Source organism: Mus pahari, chromosome 2, assembly GCF_900095145.1.
Source record: "Mus pahari chromosome 2, PAHARI_EIJ_v1.1, whole genome shotgun sequence".
Lineage (NCBI taxonomy): Eukaryota > Metazoa > Chordata > Mammalia > Rodentia > Muridae > Mus > Mus pahari.
Window position 1 is genome coordinate 85,004,773 of NC_034591.1, and position 16,252 is coordinate 85,021,024.

Here is a 16,252-nt window from a genome sequence, read left to right on the forward strand (position 1 = left end):
TCAGACTGCTCATCTTTCCTAGACACTGGCAACTTTCTTCACCATCAAGATCTCCATGCTGCATCCAGGAAACAAACTGCTCACTTTTTGTTGACCTTGTTGCTTCATCCCTGCAGTGACTGCCTGGCCCAAGGCTGGCCAGTAACAGAAAGCTGAGACCTCAGGGAGTCTCTTCGGTGACTCTATGGGCTGACTGCACTTCCAGTTCCCTGCTCTCCTAGCTCATTACATAGCTGTGGGCTGAAGTGAAACTGCCCAGAGATCTCATTTGAGCTCATCTTTGGTCTGTTGTTATGAAGGAGGTGAGAAAGAGAAGGAAGAAGAAGGATAGGGCAGAAAGAAGGAGGGGAGAGGGAAAGGGAGGGGAAGGGAGATGAGGAGAAAGAGAATGGAGAGGAGGAAGAGGAGGAGGAAGGGGAGGGGAGGAAGAAGAAAAATGCTTTTAAAAGCAACTGTCCTGAAACACCCATTGTCTCCATCCTCTTCTCTTCCTCCTAGATAACCACCTTGTCTTATAACCTGGAACTTCTTTTATCTAATGGAAAAACTTTATTCTTTTCTCCCTAAGCTGCCCCGTTTTGCCCTGGTCCCTTTTGACCTTCCCCTCCTCTTCCCCTTCCTCCTCCCCCTCCTCCTCCTTTTCCTCCTCCTCCTCCTCCATGTGCCTCTTCTTCACTGGGGTAATTGCTCTGAGTGCCCCTGACCACTTGGGGGAAATCTATCAATTCTAACTGCTTGCTTCTCTGGGCTTCTGGCAGCCCCCACCCACTGCACCCCCTGCACGTTGCTGCTGTTCTGGAACCGTACAAGACCTGTTTGTTTTTCTAAGCAGCCTCTCACATTAGTATTTTGCTTAACACTTTTTACTGTCTTTCTCTCCTTGCAGACATGTTAGAAGCCTTCCCACAGGCTGTTTACCTAAAGAAACCACTGTTCTCCTGAGGCATTGACTATCCAGATGACAGTGTCCCACAAATGTGCTGGGCAATCAGGTAAATAGGGTATTTAGGGGAAGGGGCAGTACTCAGAGTTGGGAGGGAATTGATTTTGTATAGTAAGTTGAATAGTCAGTTAACTGTAAAAGATGGGCCAAGAGGAAAAATTAGGAAAGGATGTGTCCCCTCAGTTTTCCTTTTGACTGAAGTGAAGCAATCCTGTCAAAGGCTATGCTTGGGACCCTCCTTGCTCTGTCTCCAGTCTTCTACTGTAGTCCATTTTTGCCAAGTTCATGCCTCCTGTTTGTCTCTGTACACTAGTGAGTTTCCCTGGCTTCCTGTGTTTGCACTGTCAGAGCTCCCTGGAGACCTAGACTGTTTTGATTCTTGCCTGCCCCAGCAGATAGAACACCCTTTACTAGCTTTGGTCCCGTTTGAGATTAACCAACCAGAGGGAGGCATGGCGGTCAGGCCTTCCCTCTCTCCCCAGGCCTTCTTAGGTGGTCCTCTTGGACAGGGCAAAGGGAAAGCAGAACAGAGTTCCCAGGAAACATTTGAAGGATGCTTGTCCTTCTGAGGCAAAAATGGGAGGGTGGAGAATTTCCAAGAAAGGAGTGGAAAGATTTAGAATAAGTTCTTTTCAGTGTGAGCAGAAGAAATAGGAGCGTTTAAAAGAACACCAGTAAAATAGTTAAGCATCTTGTGGCTTCCAACTGACCCACACATTAAGAAACAAAGATAAAACTTGGAGTCAAATACAGGAAGGAGTAGAACCATCTAGTCCCTCAGCTCACCACTGGTTTAAATGCTAATCCATAAACAGGGATGCCTGTCTCACACTGGCATTTTATTGCTGACCTGCTGTACAGATTCTTTTGACCACAACTTCATGCCTGTTTCGTGCTAGACACCACAGGAGTTGCAAAGCAGCACAACCCAAGGACACACTTGCCAAAGCTGCAGTCATCACAAAAGACAGGACAGAGCTCCACAAGCCACTGCCCAAGAACACGTGGTTAAGGCTGGCCAGTTCCCACATGCCTGCCACCACAACTACTCTGCAGCCGAGGCTGCAGGATCCAGAAGTTCAAGGTTTGTATGAGCTACAGGGTGAGTTCAAGGCCAGCCTGGGTCATTTTATGATGTCCTATTTCAAAATAAAAGCAAAATGGTTCTGGCAATGTATCTCAGCAGTAGAGCACTTGTCTATAATTTACAAGGTTCCATATCCAACATCACAAAATAAAGTGTGTGGTTGAGAAGGAATCAAGATGGTGCCATGGGTTTCCATGGGGGGAGCTCCCAGCAGGTAGGGGATTGCAGAGAAATGTGTGGATGAGCCTCGAGAGGAGCTTGATGGTAAGGCAAAGGAAGAGGCGATCCCCAGTTCATGATTTACTACAGTCTGATTACAGCAACCAACTCTACAATAGTTGTCTCCCATTAAAACCAAAGAGCAGCATTTTTGCTCTTGTCTGTGACCACCAGGGACTGAAGGAGAAGATTCAACAGCAAACACCTGGCTTCTGGTTGCCAGGTCAGGGTCAGGTGTGGTGGCTTGCAGGTGTACAGATTTGGGAGGTGCATTCTGTGCATTGAAGAACTATGCATATAGGCTAGGCTATATATCTCAACTGGAGGGAAAAGTCTATAGTCTGTGCCTGCCCACATATACCCATCTTCGGTGGGGTACTTTTGCCTACCGTGGACTAATCTCACTTCATTCATAACATGATGGCTACAGTTGGCCATGGAATTGCATTTTAAACGTGGAGAAAGGGACAGGACCAAAGACATTTTCCTCATCTGCTCTTTCTTTCCATTCACAAAGAAACTTTTTGCCAGAGGCATTACAGAACAGTTATCCTGAAACCCCACTGGCCAGAACCCAGTTATACACCTTGCTCTAGCAAAAGTTAAGTTAATCATAATTTCCCGTGACCCTAGTAGACCGTGACCAGATTCCATAAGGTCTCTGCTTGCTACCTCAGTAAAGCCAGAGAAGGGTGTGAAGATGGTAGATGGGTAAGTGATGACCTATATCTGCCTCCTGCGGCCCTTCCTGTGGGCTCCATCTCAACAGTAACCTGTGAGTAGAATCCTAAATTTAGCACACACCCCCGCAACACATAATGTATATATCTGACTTGTGCAAGAATGGCAAACCAAAATTCTATGCAGCATACTTTCAATCTGAAAAAGTGCATAGGACTGCAGGTGTGTTCTTAGCATCCACATTTGGTGGCTCACAGCTACCTGTAACTCTAGCAACAGAACATCTGACAGTCATCTGCTGGCCTCCAAAAAGACTCGCATGTATGTGCACATAAACACACACGGAAAGAAATAATGCACACATGTAACGTAAGCAATAACAAAATAAATCTTTCTCTTTTTTGACAGAATCTCACTATATAGCTCTGGCTTCCTGACTGGACTGGAACTTTCTATGTACTCTAGGCTAGCCTTGATGTCACAGAAATCTGCACACCTGCTAGGGTTGGCCGTGCACGGCATCACACATGACAAAATAAATATTTTTTTTAAATGGTGAATGAATGTACACCTATGTATAAAAATCATACACCTTTTTGGTGTGTCTCCTGAACTAAACTAAATTTAACCTACAAATGTCTGGTCCTAGCTGGTTTTGACAAGAATACTTCTTATAATTGTTGGTGTCTTTGCTGGAGCTCCCTGTTCAGTTGGTTCAAGGGCGGATTTAGTGTTCCATCTTAAGCTCTTAGGAGTGTGGGTTCTACAGTAGCTGTTAGCTGTACAAACTCACTGAGCTCCGGAAGTGTGTGTGATGTGGCCAGTGGGATGAAGGAGCTAAACTTTTAACCTTGTTAAGTTTTAATTGATTTAAATTTAAATTTTCACTCAATCCCTAACTATGCTTGTAATAATTTGGATACATGAATCTCTTCAGCCATCTGTGTTGTGGAACCTTAAATATAATTCAACTCTACATGGTGAATGTTTGTTATGTCGGCTGAGATTATTGTAAGAATAAAACTACCAAATCCTGAAGACCTGTACAGAGTTACAAAACTCAATTTGTATACAGGTTATTTATTGAAATGCTGACATTTTAAATATACTCAGTCTATAAGGCATATTGAAATTAATTTTACTTATCTATATTGTTTTTGTTTGTTTGTTTGTTTGTTTGTTTTTTGAGACAGGATCTCTTTATGTAGCCCTGCCTGGTCTGAAACTTGCTATATAGACTAAACTAGCATCAAACTCACAGAAATTCGCCTGCCTCTGCCTCCCAAATGCCGTATGTACACCACCATCCCTAGCTTCTTCACTGCTTTGTAGAGGTGGCTAATAGAAAATGACAAGTCACACGTGTGACTTATGGCCTATTGCTCTTGGAAATCACTGCTCTAGCACGGGGTTACTGTAAATGTTAGTTGAATGAATGTATGAATCTTCCACATAAACTTCAGACTGGATCCTAGGATTCCTAGTTTTCATACCCATTCTTTCTTTTTCTTGCAGCCTCTGACATCACACGCTAGCTTCCTGGCCATGCAGGCCTAGCCACGTGTGAAACAGCAACTTTGCTTGTGGTAGTTAGCTTTTAGAACTTCAGGGAAAGAAGAAGTGCCTGTGTTGGGAACCTACAAAAGGCATGGTTTGTAGGAAACAGAGCCTTTATGATGGAGCAAAGTCAGGTGACCTTTTCGTTTCAGAGTTTGCCGTTTCTGGGTGTCCGTTTTGAAATCTCCAGTCAGCTCATTCTGCTGTGCTCATTCTGATAAGTGTATGTCTCATAGAGGGGTTGTAGCTGTACTTCTGGGCAGACTCCTGCTGTTGCTCATTGCTATTCCCAATGCAGACAAGCCTCTTTGGCTGTGTGACTACATCTGGAGAACAGAGAAATGCCACCACCCAGGCTGGGCACGGGAAGGGGATTCCTAGCAAGATCTGCTCTGTCTGAGCATGCAGAGGCCACACCCAGCTTGCAGTGGCCTAGCAAGGAGCTAGCCACTGCTCTCCAGATATATAGAAAAATAGGTTATATATTGAAATGCTAACATTGAGTCACTGTGGGTGAAATTAGGTGTGGCTTTATTTTCTTCTTTATACTGTAGTTTCAGACTGTAATTGTTTACTATTTCTAAAACAAGACTTTAGAAGATGTAAGTGAAATGTATCATTTCCCTTCGTGGAGCTGATTTTGAGATATTCTTAACCCATCCAACCTTTCTAGATTTCCTTGAATACTCACTTTGGCTTTGTCATACTTGACTCTAAAATTTTGAGTCAGTTTGTTGCTGGTTAGAACCTACTGTGTGGGTACTTGCTTCCTGGTGTTACATGGTTAGAAGATGGCCTTTCCCAAGCTATAGGGAAAATATAGAGACAGAGGGTATGGGGAGCCTGGCCGTGTGGTGGACCATGAACCAGTGGGGCTGTCACTCTGGGCTTTATCCCCTATAAAATTCTCTGCTTTATGCAGTGTTGCTGTTTAATATAATTAAGTCATTTCTTTTAAATTTTTATTTTATTTTATTTAGTATTAGTGCATATGTGTATGTGTTTGTGCCTAAGTAGAGTTGTGTGCATTCCACATTGTACCCATGGTGATCAGTTCTGCCCTGCCATTGTGGGTTCTAGCCTTGAACTCCAGCTGTCAAGTTTATAAATCTTTGTGTAGCCAAGAGCCTTTAGTTACTGGGCTATCTTGCCAACCGTATGAATTTTCTTGTGTATGTTCATTGTTCATGGTTCTTTTACATGGGATTCTCTCACACAAGTACACATGCTACACTTGAGTGCACATCCCCTTCCCCACTTCTGGTCCATCCCTTTCATTAGTTTCCCTTATATCTCTGGACAGTTGTAATTCTATTTTTGTGTCATCTATACCTGTATCAACATTTAATGCAGACCATTAAATTCTCGTATCTCAGCACTCCAGAGGTGATGGGCAGGAGTAGGGTCAGATGTTTATGTATCTCATCCATGAGCTATACATGATGAGTTTCAATCATCATCATCATTGTCATCATTTTCTTACCATTTTTATGACATTTAAATGCACATGGAGTACAATGCCATTAAGTATACATACATTGGTGTGCAACATCACCACTAACCCATTTCAGAACCTTCACAGCATCTCTTTTTTGCCTATTGAATTATAGTTCTCTATGCCCCTGTCTGTACCCCAGCCCCTGGTAACTACCATTCTTTCTGCCTCCTGTCATCTACTCTAGGTCTCTCATCTCACCAGTGTCCTGTGGCTCACTGATTGCACTTAGGATTTCCAGGTACTTCCATGTGTACTATATGCCAGAACTACCCTTCTTCTAGGCACTGAGTATTGGTGCACATTTCCTTGTCTGCCCATGGGTACAGGAGTACCTGGGTTGCTTCTAGCTTTTTAGCTTCTGCAAATAGTTATGTTCTTGGTTGTCAATTTACTACATCTGGAATTAATTAAATCCCAGGGGGTTAAACTCACCTGTGAGGGATTTTTCTTGATTAAGTCATTTGAAGTGGGAAGACATACCTTTTTTTTTTATCTTATCAGTCTTTTGCTTGTTTAGTTTGGTTTCTGTTTCTGTGTGTTTTCACTAGGTTTGTGTATGTGGTTTTGCTTTTTGTTTGTTTTTTTTAAAGAGAGAGAATTGGGTGGATTGGGGAGGTGAGGAGGACCTGGGAAGAGTTTAGGGAGGAGAAAAGTGTCATCAGAATGTAAGAATTTTTTTAATTAAAATTTTTAAAAATTTTATTTTTAAAAAATTAAAAATAAATAAAAGAAACAAAAATAATAAAACAGAAAAATTCTGCTTTCAAATGCAATCATTTGGGGAAATTTAGGCTTCAACATAAAACTCTGAGGGCAAGTATGCTTTAATATTTTCTATTGCCCATTATATATTGTTATATGTATATGGGTATATCTGTGTTTATATAAACATGAATAAATATATATGCAAATGCAAATATTTTCTAACATGATCTGGCATTTTCTTACTAATATCTTCTGCCACATATAATATTTCAGTTTTTCTTATTTATAGCCTTTTTTAAATGTCTCGTTTAAGTCTACATAAGATTATAAACCTTTTTTATCATTATTATCATTATTGTTATAGTATTGTTAAAGGAATAATAAGTAGGCATAATCAATGAATTAGAACTAGAACAGATAATAAGATCCAGTGATCCATGAGATACTGACAGGAGTTTTAGATTTAGGTTTAAGTAGAAGAAAGACTGAAGCAAGAGGCAAGATCATGCCAAGCTACCACTCTTAAAGTGGCCCAAGAAGGTATTGTTATAAGTCAAGCATGGCAGTACACAACCTTAATCCCAGCACTTGGAAGGCAGAGGCAGGTAGATCTCAAAGACTTTGAAGGCTAGCCTGGTCTATATAGTGAGAACATGTTTTAAAAAACAAAACAAAAAAAAATGTGTAGTTATAGCTGTCATTGTCTAGGACCAGTCTAGCTCATAAATAATGACATGCTCCGGGTACAGCCTCATCATCCTAGATAATTGTCTTTCAAGATGAAGGGGTCTGTTCTTAAGGCTTTGCTGGTCCTGGTGTCCCCAGTGACTTCAGGGTTAGGACTTATCTCTGTGACTTCAGCTTTGAACTCAACAGCCAACTAAACAATCTCTCCTGAGTGATTATCATGTCTGTGCAGAACAAGCAGGAGTCTGATCCAAAGTAAAGGAAACACATAGAAAGTGAATTGAGAAAAATGAGAAAGAGACAGCAGATGCATGCAGGTGAAGAGAAAGATGTCAAGGCTGAGAGAAGCGTTATAAAGCACCATTATAAAGCAGAACATGGAGCCAAAGCCAGAGAGCATCCAGCAAGGTTGCATGAGGGTCCTCTCTTCTACAAAGCTCCATCAGACCATACCCATAAAGAAAATGCTTAGACCTTTCTTGCCTCCACTTTGCTAAAGGACTTTGTCAATGGTATGGGTTGTCCTGGGAGCAGTTTAGTTCTGGTCAGCATATGCAAGAACAGCTTCCTTTGGAAGGACTGGCACAGGTGACTCCATTTTTATTTTAGTTTTGAAAAGGGTTCTTGCCATTAGCAGAGGCTAGTCCAAACTCAAAGTCCTCCTGTTTCAGCCTCCCATCTGCTAGGACTACTTGCAGGGAGCCAGCACACCCAAGGGTAACTTCGCTTTGACTTGGACAACTTCTTCCTCTTGTCTCTTTCCCTGGAGACTTTGCTGCCCAGCCTCTCTTGTTTGGGGCTTTGGGTGACAGCCTCTCAGAAGAGCTGAACTGTCTTTTCACTGCTCAGGTCTGCACCCGGATTGGGTGTGTGGGGCAGGTAACAAGGAATCAGTGTCAAACTTACCAATCAAGAGACAAGCCCATTACTGATTGATATTTTTACCTAATGTTCTTTGCACAGGCTAGAAAGAGATACATTTACACTAACACTTTAGTTTCTTCAATGGTTGTTATTTTATCAGTATTTCCTACTTCTTGGACAAATTTTCGTTAGTTGTATTTTCTTAGAAAAGCATTCTTTTTTTTCTTTCTGAGTTTCAAGTTTAGTGTTAAAAAGTTATGTGGAGGGGGGCTGGAGAGTGGTTAAGAGCACTGACTGCTCTTCCGAAGGTCCTGAGTTCAAATCCCAGCAACCCCATGGTGGCTCACAACCATCCGTAATGTGATCTGACGTCCTTTTCTGGTGTGTCTGAAGACAGCTACAATGAACTTAGACGTAATAATAAATAAATCTTTTTAAAAAAAAAGTTATGTTGATGTTAGTATTTATTTTTTTAAAGATTTATTGATTATATGTAAGTACACTGTAGCTGTCTTCAGACACTCCAGAAGAGGGAGTCAGATCTCATTGCGGATGGTTGGGAGCCACCATGTGGTTGCTGGGACTTGAACTCAGGACCTTCGGAAGAGCAAATGGGTGCTCTTACCCGCTGAGCCATCTCACCAGCCCCCTGATGTTAGTATTTAAAGTTAGGCTTTACATTAATTAGGCTTAATTTTTCATGCCTCATAATGCATATTGAGCACTTTATCTCTCCTTAAAATTGTTTTTCTAGCCAAATATTTTTACAGGTTTATTTTACTTTATGTATATGTGTTTTGCCTATGTGCCCTCTGGAACGGAGGCATGACCGACTTTGAGCGTTGCGAGGCTGCTGAGGACTGAACGCAGGTCCTCCTCCAGAAAAGTGGCTGGTGCTCCTAACTGCTGAGTCATCTTTCCAGCACCCACCCTGCCCCCAACTCATTTTTGACTTGAAGAAATCTGTACTGATGATTTTTTTTTCATCTGTTTTAGTTTTCATGTTTTGCTTTGCTTGTTGGTTTGTGTTTGGTTTGTTTTTTTTTTCCCTCCATGGTTTTGTGTGTCTGTGTTTAACATTAGTATTCAAAGCCAGGAACTTGTACAAGCTAGGCAGGCACTGAACCACTGAGCTACAGTCCTGGCCAAAGACTGTGGTTCTCTTGTTGGTTTTACTGAGTCCTCTGCCCCAACCCAATCTCATTAATTTCTCCGTCTATAATAATTAATTCACTTCCTCCCACTTGGCCTTATTTTGTTTCTTTTTTTTTTCCATCATTTTTATGTTTTTAAAAAGTGAAGTAAGGACAGAGCTTTTTCTTGGAAGCTGCTCTGGTCCTATGTGGTCCACTTCCAAGTAGTTTCATTCCTCCATAAACTAAGAGAGTTCTAGAAGTATGGTTTCATGTTTTAGGAGTATAGACTTTTCTTTGCTCTATCTGATAATTTCTAGCTATTGCATTCTGGGCAGTGAATGTGGCCTATACAGTAATATTTTTTTATGTGTGGCTATTTGCTTTGGCACTTATATGTACACATGTGTGTATGTTTGAATATATTCTAATGTATGTAGCTTTTTTTTTTTTTAGCTACCATTGTTAGCACCTTGAGATAGGCTGTTATTTAGAAGCATACAGAAATAAAAAATTACTGGTTCCTTTATTCAACATACAGCCCATGTGACTGTACATCCTGGTTGCTGAGAGGGTTGGGAATGACAGTCCTATTAGTGGGTCAGCACAAACAAGTTCTGTGAGAACATACACAGAAGCTTGGTCCTATGGAGGTCCAAACAGAGAACCAAAAGAGTGGAAGTTTAAAAAGAGCTGGGTGAAGAGTGGCTGTGGCCTAACAGCATGCTGTGGTCACCGGCAGAATGCAACCAAGGTTCTCTGGGATCCTTGAGGCAGGCCAGTCCCTGCAGCACCCAGAGCTGAGGGGCAGACTATAGAGGCCTTTCCAAGAGTTTCTCTTTTATTTTTAAAAGGACAAGGAGCCAACGAATTGACTCAGCTGGTAAAGGAACTTGTCACCAAACTTGACAACCTGAATTTGATCCCTGGGACTCACACGGTAGAAGGAGATAAACAATTCCTGCAAAGAATCCTCTGACTTTCTACACACACACACACACACACACACACACACACACACACTCGCATGCACACATATGCACACACACACTCACTCACACACACTCACACACACTCTCTCTCACACACACACACTCTCTTACACACACTCTCTCATACGCACACATATGCACACACACACATATGCACACACATGCACACACACACTCACTCTCGCACACACACACACACACACACACACACACACACTGAATGAATAAATGAAGAAGGACTGAATATAGGTACTGCACAGGAGTTATGTATGAGTCAGGGCTTGACCTGTGGGTCATTTCCCCATTATCTACCATACACGGGGCTCTTTTCCAGGGCAGAGGGTAGCTTACTCCGGAGTCTGCGTTTCTCTCCCCTGTGACCGTGTCTCATCTCTTGGTATGACAGAAGATATAAAGCTAATTGTTTTTCTAGTTCTGCCATGGGCTTGGGTGTGTCTGTAGTGGATAAGTGCATTAAAATGTATAGGGAAAATATAAAATTCAATGTAAAGTTCCACTTCTTCAGAATTTCTATTCTAACTGTATAGAAGCACATTAAAATATTTGGTTAATTTTTAGGTGATTTTTTTATTTGCTTTTTTTTTTTTAAAAAAAAAAAAGTAATAAGGTTTTTTTTTCTTTAAAAAAAAAAAAAAAAAAGCTATAGCAGCGCAAACAGACAAAGGCTTATTGTCCCAGCCACAAGCACTGGCCAAAGTGAGCACCCTACACACCCTACAACAGGAAGCCACTTAATGTCCCTACATGGCTAGTAAGGAGACCCAAGGCAGACAGGCATTTCCTCAGAGCGGGGAGTAGGTACATAGAAAATTAGAAAGGACAGAAATGTCTGTGAGTGCGAGTTACCCTGAAAACAAAGGGAAGAGAGGACAGAGGGAGATGAGATAAGATGAAGAAGAATAGTTGTCTAAAAAAGTACCACATGACCACGTGTGTCTCCAAATGAATGTATGTATCTGTGTGGGTGTGTATCTATATACATACATACACATATATGTATCTGAGTGTGTGTGTGTGTGTGTGTGTATATACACACACACAAGAAATTAGTTTATTGTAGAAACTGAAGTTGAAAAGTAAGAAGCTGGAGGGATCTTGCAAGGCTGGAGAATATTGAGGACAAGGATTTCACTGTGACACAGAAAAGACACATGGTGTGTGAGATGAGAAACTGTCACAGGGGAGAGAAACGCAGACTCGGGAGTAAGCTACCCTCTGTCCTGGGATATGGTAGATACCGGGGAAATGGTCCACAGCTCCAGCTTTGAAACCCCGTGGAGCCTCCGAAGGCTCCCCTCAGAGTGCTCCCCACTATCAGCTCAAGCAAGATGTGTCTCTGTGTCTCACGTCTTGTCATTGGATGTGTCTACTAGAATGTCTATTTTATGGAACCTGGGTGGCTTGGCACTCTGTGTGCAGATGAAGAGACCAGAGAAGAGACTGGGCTGAAATTCAAACTCAGGCTCACATAACAGCAAAACCTCATTCTCAAGGATAGGGAAGTTTTCAGTGATAAAAGAATCTCAAAGATAGTGAGTACTGAACAAACTCACAGAGTGTCCCCTGAGTGGGAGGCCTGGAGCCCACAGAGGGCACAAAGGTCAGAGTCCAGGAACATGGGAGTGGAGAAGAAAGCTTTACTATGACAAAGCAGAGCTAACCTCACAAACCTTCCCTCTCCGTACCCCTCTCAAGTTCTGTGTGTTCTTGCACGAGCAACCTCCTCTCCTGACTATCCAGCTGTCGGCGCGCGGGACAGAGGGGTCCTCAGTGTCACTGGCTCCGCTGAGAGCTCTTATGGCTCCTTATCGGAATGACACTGAAGACACTTCCTTCCCTGACCTTTACCCAGTCACCTTGTACACCATTCCTACTGTTGGTCCTGTCAAAACCCAACCATGGCCCAGAGACCAGACAGACCCACAGAGGTGAGACAGTTAGGAAGAGCCCAGATCACCATCCCAGATATCAGCAGGAAGCACAGTGACAGAGTCCAATGGTCAAAGTCAAAGCCAGCCCCGTGACTTCTGCAGGACCCAGAGGCAGCCTCTGTGACTGTCTTCACTCTTCCTAAGTGAACATTCACTGCAACATTAGGCACTGGGTATTTTTATTTTAAATATCCACTGCTTTACCTGGTACTAGTTCGTGTCTGTAATCTTACCACTTAGGAGACAGAGCCAGGAGCCATGGGCAACATAATGAAACTCCACAAAAGAAAATTGCACTTTAACTTAAATAAAAGTAGGTCATTCTAGGAAATGAAAAACTGAGGCTCACATGTCCAATAGAAGGAAGCCTTCAACATACATTTAATTATTTCAGTGTTAATCTCTTGTCCATGTTTCAGCTGAAATCTTGGCCCAGTTTAGCCTGACTTGTGTCCCCTGCCTATTGATCCCATTTCCACTGCTGTGGTTGGGCGCTTACAGACAGATGGACACGTGACTTCACCAGATGGTTGGGCCTCATTCCCTTCCCTGGTTACCAGGGCTAATCACAGCACCTGCTTCCTATGGGGTGTTGCAAAGATTGGAAGAAACCCCGCAATGAAGGTGCTTAGCAGAAGGCCTGGCACACAGCACACCTGTCCTAAATCCTGCCTGGTTCCAAGACTCCTTCCTGAAGGCAGGGCTGTGACTGCCAGACACCCACTGTGACAGTAGCTTGGGGAACATGCTTTTTATCATAAGCAGATGAAAGCTCAGGGTGAAATGGAAGGCACCTGAGAGAGAGAGGGAGATACAGAATAAGTGCTGCTGCTGTAACAGATAAGAAGTCAGGCACTGGAGTGACAGCTTACAAGGTGGGTGAGCCAAAATCAAAGGCCGAGGCTCTAGGGATGCCTCAGAATAAGGTGTACGTGAAGTCCTTCTTGGCATAGTCCTCACCCCTGCAGTGCATCAGGGACACTTGGGCTAGAACACCAACTCTGGACTCTTGGCCTCATAGGCTAGAGGCAGCTCATTTTGAGCCCAGACTACAGCCCTTAGCCACAGGTACCCTGGGATCTTGCCAGAGATGTGGCTCACCTCTCAAGAGAGTCACAATGCCTCAGCCTGGGTCAGAAGACACCCGGGCACTGCACAACCAAAACCACACCTTTTCTCCCAGACGTTTGCAAGGTGGAGAGCAAGTCCTCCAGCACAGCTCAGGACCGGAGGTCTTGAGATTCCCTTGTTTTTAACCATTTCCCCTCATTCTCCATGCTCTGTCTGACTTGGCTTTACATGCTCTGTCTTATTCACAATGCCATTTCACTCTTCCTCTGGGAGACGAACTACTTTCCCCTCTCCTCCCCCTTGGCCTTTCTCGTGCCCCCTTTTCCTCTCTTCTCCACAAATCCCCTTTCCCTGTCCATCTCTCCTTTTCTTCACAAACATGTCCTAAGTCATTCCTCATGGAGTGGCTATTGGTTCCAGGAGATACAGTGGGAGCAGGGTCATTATCTGTGACTTTAGTCTGAAGGGGAAGACAGATTTTAAAAATAATTGTCAACAATTGTTTAAACATGCCTGCAATTATGCTATTAATAAGGCACCCAATTCTCCAGAACTCATTTGGCATTTTCTACGTCTGGTTGATTTGGCAAATATCTAGCATTAGGAGCATCGTGGAGAGCAAAGCCTCCAGTGTCTAGTTCATGTGAAGTCTGGATCGTAGCTAACCTGCACTCAGTAATTGTTTGTGGAATAAATGGAGAAAAGAAAAATAACTTCAGAGTAGAATCTGTGAATGAACACTTGATGCAACCATCAGGAAACAGAGGGTAAATCTCTGTGTCTCCTACTCTACCAAGAGACGAAAAGATGCCAGGAGTATAAGGTGTCAACGACTAGATGGATGCCATATAGCTGAGACTCTCGGTCATCAGCTCTGCCCCTCAGGAAAAATTGCCCGGACCTTTCCTTCCATTAATTTTAAACCTTTCAGTGCCTTAGTTTGTTTTGTGTTATTACAACAGAACATCATAGACTGGCAAGGTTTATTTTGTAATCCTCTTAGTTCTGGAGGCTAACAAATGAAATATCAAGGAGTCAGCATCTCCTGAAGGCCTAATGACACATCATTCCATGGAGGAAAGCAGGAGTCCATCATGCTACAATCAGTGTCACCACCTTGGTAAGGACCTTTATCTACCTACAAAGGCAGAGGCCTGACCTAATCACCTTGTACATACCCAGCCTCCCAACACTGCTGCACTGGGGATTAACACCTTGTACATACCCAGCCTCCCAACACTGCTGCACTGGGGATTAAGCTGACACATGAACTAAAGGGGACACATGAAGCCAGAGACAGAATGAATAAAAGGACAATCACTGTAACCCAGTTTCAGGGCTTTGGAGCATGACAATACTTGTCTTCTGTAACTATGGCCATATAAGTGCCTTTCTATTCACACCCTCTTTACGAGAACTTTATTCCGACTACTCCAAATAAATGGGAAGCAGATGGCTACTAAAAGCATTTGCTCAAGGGATGGAGAAAAGACCCAGTGGTTAAGAGCATGTACTACTCTTGCAGAGGACATGATTTCTGTTCCCAGCATGCACATGATGGTTCACAACAATTAGTGACTCCAGTTCCAGGGGATCGGGTGCCCTCTTCTGTCCTCTGAAAGCACCAGGCACACATATGGTGCACATGTGCACATGCAGGCAAAGCGTAAACATAAAATAAAATAAAACTTTAAGATTATTATTTAATAAAGAGCTGGAGACATGACTCCATGGATAAGAACCCTGGTTGCTCTTCTAGAGAACCAGGGTTTGGTTCCCACACCCATAATGGCTCACCCATGATGGCTCCAGTTCCAAGGATCTAACAGTTTCTTCTGGCCTTCATGGGAATATGTACTCAGGCAGTATACACATTTACACACACACGTACATATAAAATTAATTAATCTTTAAAAAGAAAAAAGATTTAAAGAGCCATAAAAAAAACACCTAATGGAAAGGACAGTATGGCTTTATTTCCTCGCTCACATTTGTACCTCACACTGCACAATGAAATAATAAGGAAACATGACAATAGGAGTAAAGTCAGCTGAACTACTGTTCCAAAGGTGGGCAGAGAGGGACCTTGTGTACGGAGGCAATGGGACCTTTGGATGGACCTGGATTTGCCCTGATTCTTACAAGAATGTATCATTTGCAGTCATATGACTAAATTCCGTCCATTTTGACAGGGAACTCCTGCCCCCCCCCAATCTAGATTGCTCTTTTTGACAGAATTACACTCATTGTTACAGTGTAAGAAACATGGCATCTCTGACCTTCTGACTCAGGGTACAGTGAGCCTGTTTCCCCTCGGGATGTGTGAAAGGCAAGCTGTTGTAAGGGCCAGTGACATCATCTTTGGTGATGTGTGCACAGGTGAGCACATTAGACAGAAAAAGAAATGGATGCTCTGAATACTTCGGAGCAAACCATAGCTCATAAACCATACTACTGACAGGATGCTAATGACAATGGGTCTAAAGTCTCTGAACTAGCTCTAAATCATTGCTTCCACAGAGAGCTGGAGGTCAGGACAAGGGAAATAACTTTCTCAGAGAGCATTTCTCAGAGAGCTGAGCCATGACTGCTCACAAAGTACCTTTGTCTGCTTCTGCCAAATCACCATGGTAAATGATTTTGCATCTTGCCCTTGGTCCACTGCCACGCCCACTCTAGTGGTGATTCACAACAGGCCTGAAAACCAGGAACGAGTCCTGAGGAAAAGAATCTCAAGGAGATTCAGCCTCCTAGAATCCTGGCATTTTCGATAATCTATATACACGAACCCTATCCACATGCTGGTATGATATATGCTCTCTTTCAATATTATTAATGCCTTTAAAGATTAAACTTTTACCAT

General features: G+C 42.9%; 1 long non-coding RNA gene across 1 annotated transcript in view; it reads left to right on the forward strand.

Moving 5' to 3' along the window:
• LOC115063396 overlaps nucleotides 1-16,252 on the forward strand; it is an 81,727-nt gene that overhangs the window by 41,544 nt on the left and 23,931 nt on the right. The window contains exons 2-3 of the long non-coding RNA XR_003843261.1: nucleotides 887-992; nucleotides 1,843-2,027. This is a non-coding gene — a long non-coding RNA (uncharacterized LOC115063396). The remainder of the gene's footprint in view (nucleotides 1-886; nucleotides 993-1,842; nucleotides 2,028-16,252) is intronic.